Genomic DNA, 10,865 nt, shown 5'->3' on the forward strand with positions numbered 1-10,865 from the left:
CAAATGAAATAAATAGTATTTGGATCTGTTGATCTTTGTTTCCAAATGCCATATTGATGATTGCTCAAGATGTTAAAGCCTTACAAATATTCAAGGATGTGGTGGTTTGCGGCTTTCTCCATGATTTTTGATATCACTGATAGCACTAACCATTCGGGAATAGTCAATCAAAGCATTGATGTTGCAGTAGGCCACGTTGCCTTTATGGAAAATACGAAGTCTTTGAGTGAGTTACCACAAGCATCAGGAGTCGGTCATACAAACATTTTTCAAAATTCTTCATCGATTCAAATTACACAATTACAATATAAAAATTATTACCCAATGGAAATCTGAAACAAGTTACAAGTAACACCTTTTTTCTGGATACAATGGGTTTTTTTGTAGGCTGGTGGAAGAGTTATTGTCTTTGAAAGCTCTCACTTTTGACCGAAAAGTTCAATACATATGCTATATACACCCGGTTTATATCACTAATAATTCAATCCATGCCTCGATATCCAACATTCAGGACGTGACAAGCAACGGAATTGTGTTTCCAGAAGAATTAGGCGTACGAGAAGTTGCCATCTCGCGTCTTCTCACATTGATTTCAACCGCAGATACTCAAATGCCTGATACAGCAGGAAATAAATTGAATTCCGCACGATCCTCTACGACACTTGTTCATGGAGGTGTTCCGAAGAATTGAAAAGGCGTTGAAGTCGGATGAAATGTTTATTTGGTTGGTTGGTTGTCGAACAAAATCTGATGTGGAATGTAATCGATTGGAAAATTATAAGAAGATTCATCGGGTAGCTATGGCATAAGGGATGTCCCGAGACCCATCTGGTTTTTTAAATTTTTTAACGAAGAGGAAGGGGGCGTGTATAACTGAGAACAAGAGGAAGCATTTCTTCATTTAAACTGAATGAGCCAAGAGATAAAAATCTAGCGAGGACGTAACGGCGAAAATTCAAGACTGGCAATTCAAAAATGAAATGTTCAGGATCAACGGAAGAACGATATATAAGCAATAACTTTTTCGACTTACCTAATACTTATCCCAATATTATGATCAAAATTACACAAAACCTTTGTAAATTGTAGCCTATATGTCATTCTGATGTATAAGCTGTGTTTATGTAAAGTTTCATCTAAACATGGTGACCAAATGCGGTACACTTCTACTTTTTCGGTAGATTTTCAACCCAAATTGAAAAATTGCAGTAGGTGAATTTTCGCTGGTAGATTTCGGTAGATTTGGATAAGACGCCTTGGCGATAGAATTTTCATTTCAATGTGAGTGGCGACATCTACAGCAAATGGCATGAATTCATTATTTCTAGGTTCTGCCCGCTCGATCCACAAAATGGATACAGATCATGAAATATCCATTTCCCGATTGCTTGTTACTGTTTTCTGAATATCTCCGACCTTCGAATAAAGGAAGAAGAAAAGAAGATAATAAAACATAACCTCAATAAACTTTTCGTTTTCAGACTTTCAAAGAAATGAAAATTTTATTTCAAACATGGAAACCTTTTTTTAACCAAGTAAAAATCAACTTGCTATTTCAAGTATTAGACCACGACCATTGGCCATACTTGCAAAAAGGTCAAGGCCTTCTAGATGCAGTGATGCTATTCAAATGTTTTTACAAGCGCCACCTAGTGGTCGAAAACTCAAATTTTCAGCATGTTGGTGCTCTTCAAACTTCAAATCAAAGAGTACACCACTTCAAATACATTGTAGTAGATTTCAGTAGATTTTCGATGACACCGTAGATAAATAAAATGTGGTCACGCTGCATCTAAATCCGTTTAGTCGTGAAAGAGCCACAAAAATACATATATACATATATCCTCACAAACTTTCACATTTATATTAGAATAGATAGATAGACAGATGTCATGGACAATATTTATCATTACTTCAGTTGCATGAATGACGAAGATTGTTTCTACTGAAGAAGTTGTGCAAGAAGTGATTGAAAAAATAACAACATAAAAACACCATTTCAGGTTGAGTGAAAATATTTGCGACCTGTAGAAAAATCTTCCTTAAACGGTGCGCGACGACCAGAAAACTGTTAGACGCCGCCTTATTTTTCAAATATAAAAGTAATTGACAACCTCCGTTGTTTTCTAACTCAATTAAGAACGGGGAATACGTGCCGGATTGGAGTTCTAGCACAGATTGCATTACTCTGCGGAATATCATCGTTATAACGACGTTAGCGCCGCACATAATAGAGAAAAAGTTTTGTTGACGAAACTTTTCTCATATCAGTTCAATTCATCACTTGTATTTGGTGCCGGGGGATTAGCGAATGAACGAAGGAAATCTGTGTTTCCACTTTTATGTAATTCGTAATGTTACTTTGGAAGATTATTGTCAATCTTTGTAGGATACAAAAGTCAGTCATCGCTTTTGCCATTTTATCATGAAGATGGTTTATATTGGTTATCTGCAGATATTTTCGATGTTTTTGAGTGTATACGTCTCAACCTATCCATTTCTAATAAAACACACAACAGCAAAAGTTTTGGACTCAAAAAATGAAATGATTGCCAGATTGAGACCCCCAAAACAAAATTAATTTTTTTGTTAATAGATTTACTCTGATTTCAGACCTATCAAAAGTCATTAGTTACACCAAGCCATAGTGGGTTGGTTGTCATGTTCATCATGTTCACTTGTGGTTCTGTTATTCCCTAACTGAAAGGCACCCCAACGATGGCTTAATTCTAATTCTGCGGCCACACTAACGGCTAACGTCAACGCCCATTATCGCGATAATTTTTAACGCGCTAAAGTGGGTGGCTACACTTAATACGGTCAACGTGAACGTCTATGATTGGCGATAAAAACGGCGTTAATTTCACTTGGAAGATGGACATTGACACTGACACTGACGTAGTGTAGGCGCTTTGTCGCATTAATTCTCGCGGTAATCTCTTTGATGTACCGCCACTTGAGTTATCGCCTAACGCCAAATGGCAATGTTACGGCCGTTGTCAAATTATCGCGTTAAGTTGTGGCTACACCTACGTTAATGTCCATTATCGCGATAATTATTGGCATTTCTCGTTAGTGTGGCCCCAACATAAGGTGTGTGTATCCGTGCCGAGGGGATGAATGACACTGAGCCTATCAGCTGTCTCTACGGATCCTTCAAGATACTGGGTGCCCTCTCGTCGTAGCATTGCCTTGTCTCGCTAAAGTTGGGGCCACACTAACGAGAAATGCCATTATCGCTGTTTGTGTCTGTTTGTGTTTTAAGTACGTACTATGGCTATGGAGTGGAGAAAAGAGAATATTCCTCATTTGCCTGCTGGCAAATGAGGAATGCAAAGTAGCTTTGCAAAATATACAAGAAAAATATGGAAGTCGTCCATGCATTTGTATCATCCACCATCTTCTTCTTCTTTGTTTTCTTTTTTTCTTCATTCGGTAATGATTCAATAAATTCAAGTAAAAAAATTTACACCCATAAAATACAGAGCCCTGTCAACGTCCACCTTCCAAGTAAAATCAACGCCGTTCTTATCGCCAATCATGGGTATTCATGTTAACCGTATGAAGTGTAGCCTCCCACTTTAGCGCGTTAAAAATTATCGCGATAATAATCGCGCATTGACATTAGCCGCTAGTATAGCCCCAGAATAATGCGGGGCTTTGCCGTGATTGACCTTTCTTCCTTAGCTACTCGTGGGTTCCCATCTTCGGATAGCTTTTTCTGTATGATTTGAAGTGCTTCTTCGACAGGAACGTTGATGTAGAGGCTTTCCACGTCGAAACTGATCAGTTAATCCTGCACTTCGACTTCGATTTCCCCTAGTAGTTCAACGAAATGTCTTGAATTTTCCACAAAAGATGATGTTTTACCTTGCAATGGTTTGATTATTGGTAGTAAAAACCTGGACAAGTTCTCAGTGGCTGTATCTCTGGAGCTAATGATCGGTCTGAGCTGAATATCCTTTTTGTGGATTTTGGGTAGTCCATACGAGTGAGGTGGCTTACTGTGGTGCTGTGTTAGCGATGATCGCTCTTTCTTCAAAGTCTGGTACAACTTCCTTTCGATTGATGCAGTAGGGTCTCTTACGATTTTCGTGTATTCCATTTCTAACGCACCTCTTCGATCTTCTGTTCGTAGAGATCAGTATCCATCACAACAGTAGCGTTTCCCTTACCTGTAGGTAAGATCTTGATGGTGTTGTCTCTACGTAGCCCGTTCAGGACTCTTCGTTCTTCATTGCTAACGTTAGGAGTCAGCAATGGAGAACGAAGAGTCCTGAACAGCAAGATCGAGAACCCAACTGGTTCGCGATCTTGCTGTTCTCTGATTTTCCATCTGAATTCTTCTGCCTCGATCTGATACATAAGGGAACTGGTGGATTCTACTGCAGTTATTATTTCCAAAGTGGGCACAGATGTTGGTGCAATGGCGAAGTTTAGACCTTTCCTCAACAAAGATTCCTCTACGTTCGTGAGCGGGCGGGAACCCATGTTGATGACGTTGGTGGCTTCATAGTTCACTTGTTCTCGTTCTACATTTGGACATTGTTTCCTTACCAACTTTCCCCACTTCCTGTTGTGGGTATTCTCCATGTCTAGTCGGATCTTCAAGCATGTGCTTTCAATCTTGGCAACGATTGGTCCATGATCCTCTTCCAAGGTCTCTCTTCTTATTTCTTTAAAACCATCAATTGACTAAGAGAGGAATCATCAAGACTCTACTAGACCGTGCTTTCGAGCTCTGTGATTCAAAGGAAGGTCTCGAAAAAGAAATGGGCATTATCGAAAATGACCTTCAACGGAATGGTTACTCCAGAGTGATGGTAGAACAGGCTTTAGCTAGAAGACAGCAAGAGCTCCACAAGGAAGAGAAGCCGCCACAACCAGTACTTGTACTCCCCTACATCAGAGGATTATCGAAAAGGATAAGAAGGATTGGGTCCAAGTATAACATCAGGACCTGCTTCAGATCTGGGAACACTATCCGTAGCAGCCTCACACAAACCAGGCCACCAAACGCGGACTGCGATTCCAATAATTGCATTTACCGGATACCCTGCGAGTGCGGAGAATCATACATCGGTGAAACTAAGAGGCCATTGAAAGTTCGGATTGCTGAGGACAAGAAACACACACAGCGAGGAGAAACCAGCAAATCCGGAATAGCAGAGCATGTTTGGGCTCATCAAAATAATATCAAGTGGGCTCAAGCTGAAATCATTCACAAAGAGGAACACTGGTTTAGGAAAAAATTCAAGGAAGCCGCGTATATGTTGTCCTACAACGCAATTAGTCAAGCTAGCGTAGAGATACGTAACATATGGAAACCTCTTATCAAGCGAAAAACGACCAACTCCCGCCAAACGGTCATCTCCGGTAAAACCAATGAAGCGGAAAGAGGAAAGAGGGGATAGGTGAAAGGTGAAAGCACACGAATGACCTATAAATAGTCTGATCTCAGAGGCATAAGTCCAGTTATCACACGAAGACGATTGTGGATACTAACAATCGAAACGTCGTGACGTAATTTGGTTTGAAATCTTTTAATTTTAATTTTTCATTTTTGTTAATAATATTTTTTAATTTTCAGCTTTTATTAATATTTCAATTTTTTAATTTCTGGTTGTAGCTTGTATGTTATTTCCTTGTATTTTCAGTTATTTGTTTTAATAAAATTGTTATTTTCGGTCAATCTTTTATTTTTTTCAGGGATTTCAAATCATTTTATATTATATTAGACAATGGAAGTCCGAACTGATGAATTACGCCACGAAACATTGTCAACCACCTTCAAACATAAGTAAGCGTGTTGAAAATCAGTTATTTTACCTTCAGCCATAATAATAATTTTGTTTGACATATGTCGTGAGAATAATTTGAGATTGGCGTGAAGTTATCCACAGATTTCTGGCCACACATGCTGACGTAGAGGAAAATAAAAATCTGTGGTTGGGATACGAAATTATTAGCACCCGTACTAATATCTGTGGCTGGAAATACCTATTCACTATAGGTTGAACGTGGAATTATTGAGACTATTTGTTGTTTGACTCTTTTATAGAATCTTGACTAGATTGACGCGTCGATAATCGTTTTCTCATCAACAATACAGATTTAGGGAATAATAAAATTGTAAATATCAGACTTACTTTCCATATAGAAATGATATCAGATGATGTGCGTCCATCAAAATCACACAACTTCTATAGTTTCTTGAGAATATTAACTTGGTGATGACAGTTTTCTTGTCATCTAAACAGATTTCGAAAAAGAAATTGTTGAAACAATCAGACTCATTTTTGAGATTCCTTGTATTCATGAAAATCACACAACTCTTATAGAATCTTGAGTAGATCGATAAAGTGAAAACTGTTTTCTTGTCACCCATACAGATTTCGAGAGAAAAATTGTTGCAACAATCAGACTCACTTTTTACAACACCTTGTGGAATTGTAACCAGAAGATGTGCGTTCATGAAAATGACACAACTGTTATAGAATTTTGGGTAGATTGATATAGTGAAAACCGTTTCCTTGTCACCCATACAGATTTCGAGAGAAAAATTGTTGCAAAAATCAGACTCACTTTTTAAAACACCTTGTAGAATTGGAATCAGAAAATGTGCGTTCATGAAAATTACACAACTGTTATAGAATCTTGGGTAGATTGATATAGTGAAAACCGTTTCCTTGTGACCCATACAGATTTCGAGAGAAAAATTGTTGCAAAAATCAGACTCACTTTTTAAAACACCTTGTAGAATTGAAACCAGAAGATGTGCGTTCATGAAAATTACACAACTGTTATAGAATCTTGGGTAGATTGATATAGTGAAAACCGTTTTCTTGTCACACATACAGATTTCGAGAGAAAAATTGTTGCAAAAATCAGACTCATATTTTGAGTCTGTAAATCTGCATGGGTGACAAGAAAACGGTTTTCACTATATCGATCTACCCAAGATTCTATAAGAGTTGTGTGATTTTCATGAACACATAACATATGGTTCCAATTCTACAAGGTGTTTTAAAAAGTGAGTCTGATTGTTGCAACATTTTTTTTCTCGGAATCTGTATGGGTGACCAGAAAACGGTTTTCACTGTGTTTATCTATCCAAGATTGTATGAGAGTTGTGTGATTTTCATGAACGCACATCTTCTGGTTCCAATTCTAGAAGGTGTTTTAAAAAGTGAGTCTGATTGTTGCAACAATTTTTCTCTCGAAATCTGTATGGGTGACAAGAAAATGGTTTTCACTATATTGATATACCCAAGATTCTATAGGAGTTGTGTGATTTTCATGAATTCAAGGAATCTCAAAAAATAATTCTGATTGTTTCAACAATTTCTTTTTTGATATCTGTTTAGATGACAAGAAAACTGTCATCACCAAGTTAATCTACTCAAGAAACTATGGAAGTTGTGTGATTTTGATGGACGCACATCATCGGATATCATTTTTATATGGGGTATTGGAAAGTAAGTCTAATATTTCCAATTTTATTTTTCCCTAAATTTGTATTGTTGATGAGAAAACGATTATCGACGCGTCAATCTAGTCAAGATTCTATAAAAAAGTTTTACACCAAATAGTCCTAATAATTTCACGTTCAACCTATAGTGAATGGTTATTTCCAGCCACAGATATTAGTACGGGTGCTAATAATTTCGTATCCCAACCACAGATTTTTATTTTCCTCTACGTCAGCATGTGTGGCCAGAAATCTGTGGATAACTTCACGCCAATTAATTTGAGTAGTTTTTTGGGGTGCACTTTTCAATTTGCCCTCTATTACACTAAACACATTTTCTGTCGTTCGATTTATTCAGTAGAAGGTTGAAAAGCTGTAGAAATCAGGATCATTCAGCGCAAATAAAATATTTATAACTGACTGAGGCTGAAACGAATACCAATATTTGATCAATTTCGCAAGGAATTGCGATACAGAAGTGATAGAAGAATAATAAACAGAATGTTATATAACAGCACTCGCAAGAAGAAATATCATATTTTATGAGCCCTTTTCGAACCGAACTCTAATTCATCCGATTCCCCATACCTACTTCTCGTTTCGTTCGTGAAATATACGCTAATAAAAATGTTTTATTAGCATCATCGAGCCGATGGCAAGGGACAATTTAATATTCGCATAAAAAAACGTTTTTTATTAGCACATTCATCCGAGAAAACGTAAAATATAACGATACCAGTTTACCTTTAAATCAACACAGTGGTGGTTTACCAGGTTTGTAGCCCATAAATCCGGTATTTACAACGGGCATAACAAAGTTAAGACGAGGCCATCTAGCATGAAGAAAATTCATTTCTCTAAGGCTCTAGCTTGCTCAACACTTTATTTGGATACGGGATCTCAATATTTTAACCTGTTTCGTTATCTGGAAAATAAATATTTCAAAGTATAATCCCCTAATATTCTCTCCCAACTACCTAGCCATGAAAGTAGTCGTTTTTTGGCAGGCATTTACCGGAACCTACGGTGTAGGTAGTTGGGAGAGATTGTTATTTCAAGATTTTATTTACGTATGTATCTCTCCTTGAACCAGCCTTCAGACACAGTATAATCTTCCACTATCACTGTCTTTATCAAATTTCAATCACCTTTTATCAGCTTGTCGAATCATTATTGTGTATGACCCTCTAGCTTCCTGAAGGAACATTCTAAACGTTCCATGTAAGTGGTCGTAGATGGATATCTCTTGATAACTTTTACCACCAACGCTGGTATTTCCCAGAGTTCCATATTGTCTCCAACACTCTTTTTATTTTATATCAAAGAAGTATTGGAGAAAAACGAGAATCCAATATATTGCTTTGCTGATGACAGCACACTTGTCTCGTCATTTCATTTGGATCCCAGGACTTCAGATAATTCCGCTGTGTGCTTTGAAGTTGCTGAGATGTGTACATTTTTCTGGTTCGGAACAGTGTTCCAAGCTTTTGAAAAGCAGCCTCTGCAATTCCAGCGACATGATTGTGCCAAGAGGATACACTACAAAAACACACTTTTGTCTATTTTCCACGATATTTCTTTATTGTTGACTAGTTTCGGCTATTACACCATTTTCAAATAGCCATTTTCAAATTGCCGAAACTAGTCAACAATAAAGAAATATCGTGGAAAATAGACAGGTCGTTAGAAGGTCGCCTGTTGATCTTTGTTTTCGAAAGCCATATTGATAATCGCTGAAGATGTTAAAGCCTTCCAAATGTTTGAAGATATGGTGAGGATAAGGAGAAACCCATTTCTTGTTAAGACAGGTTGAAAAGTCTGCAAAATACTGGTGCGAGTTCATTTGCGCAATTTTTGAGTGCTATGGGCTCAACTGCCTCTGTGAAGTGGAGGAGAAGCAAAGAAGTTACGAGCAGTGACTTTATGGCCTCGGACTCATTGTATAACCATTCCTTCAGAGCAGGGGTCTCCAAACTTTGAAGCCTTCGGGCCATAATGATTTTTTCAGTTTGTTCCAAGGGCCATTTTCTGCCCTTAACTATATTTCTAGACTGGGATAGTCGCAAAGTGCGTGACCTAAGGAAACTTACGCTTTCTTTGCATTTCAATTATTATTGTGTATTCTGACACTTAACGACATCTAGTGGCGAGTAGTGGTACTATGTACTATCTTTTTCAGCTACCCGCTAGGTGGCATTAGGCGTAATTGAATATTTGGAATTGCCGCGTTGGTTCGAGAAAGTTCTGGTTCTAGCTAGTGTATTCCGATCACCTCGAGATGGCAGTAATAATTGCATATAAAAAGGCTAGCGGCGCAACTGCGAGTTAGTCTGCGTAGGAAAGGTGAAGGAACCGAAACTGTCTATTGTGAAATAAAGTAACACCCGTCAATAAAAGTGTTTTGATATGACTTATTGTTTTTATGTGTGATTTGTTAGTATGGAAAAGAAGCGAAAAATCGACAGTGAATGCAGAACGTTTCAAGAAAAATGGAACTTTCAGTATTTTGTGATTCAGTCCAGTAATAAGGCGCTATGTTTGATTTGTAATGAAACCATAGCTGTTCTCAAAGACTATAACATTAAACGACACTATGAATCGAAACATCTTCAAAGTTACTCCAAGTATACAGGAAGTTTGTGGAAGGAAAAATTTGAAGCTTTGAAACGCGGACTCAAATCGCAGCAATCTTTGTTTACCAAAGCGAATACTGAACAAGAGTCTGCAACTCGCTCCAGCTTTCGTGTGGCTCTTGAAATCGGAAAACGTGGCCAACCATTCACCGATGAAGAAATGATAAAAGAATGCTTGATTGCAGTAGCCGAAAAGTTAAATTTATTTAAAAGTGTCAGTTTATCAGCAAACACCGTGGCTCAGAGGGTGCAAGACATCGCAGAAAATATATCATCTCAACTGTCTGACAAAAATGGACATCATGATTGGTTTTCTCTAGCATTGGATGAGTCAACGATGTGTCAGATACTGCTCAGGTGTTGATTTTTATTCGCAGAGTAGATAAAAGCTATGAAGTGTATGAAGAACTTCTTGATATTGATAGTATTCACGGCACGACAACTGGGGCAGATATTTTTAAGGGAGTTGAAAATGCCATTAATAAAAGAACCTTCGATGGAGAAATTTGAAATCTATAACAACTGATGGAGGCAAAAATATGTATGGTAAAAATAAAGGAGTGGTTGCACTTGTGTCAAAGAAGGCTGTAGAAAATGATGGTGGTTCAAAACCATTAGTCTTACATTGTATCATTCATCAACAGTTTGGATATGTCTGAAGTTCTAAAACCAGTCATATCATCGACAATTCCGCGAGTTTATTCAACAGATTGGAGAAAATGATTTACCATATCATACTGCCGTACACTGGCTTAGTTGCG

The sequence above is a fragment of the Leptinotarsa decemlineata genome, unplaced genomic scaffold (assembly GCF_025532065.1).
Source record: "Leptinotarsa decemlineata unplaced genomic scaffold, Ldec_3_MD MMD2_tig00026328_RagTag_RagTag, whole genome shotgun sequence".
In the NCBI taxonomy this organism is placed as follows: domain Eukaryota; kingdom Metazoa; phylum Arthropoda; class Insecta; order Coleoptera; family Chrysomelidae; genus Leptinotarsa; species Leptinotarsa decemlineata.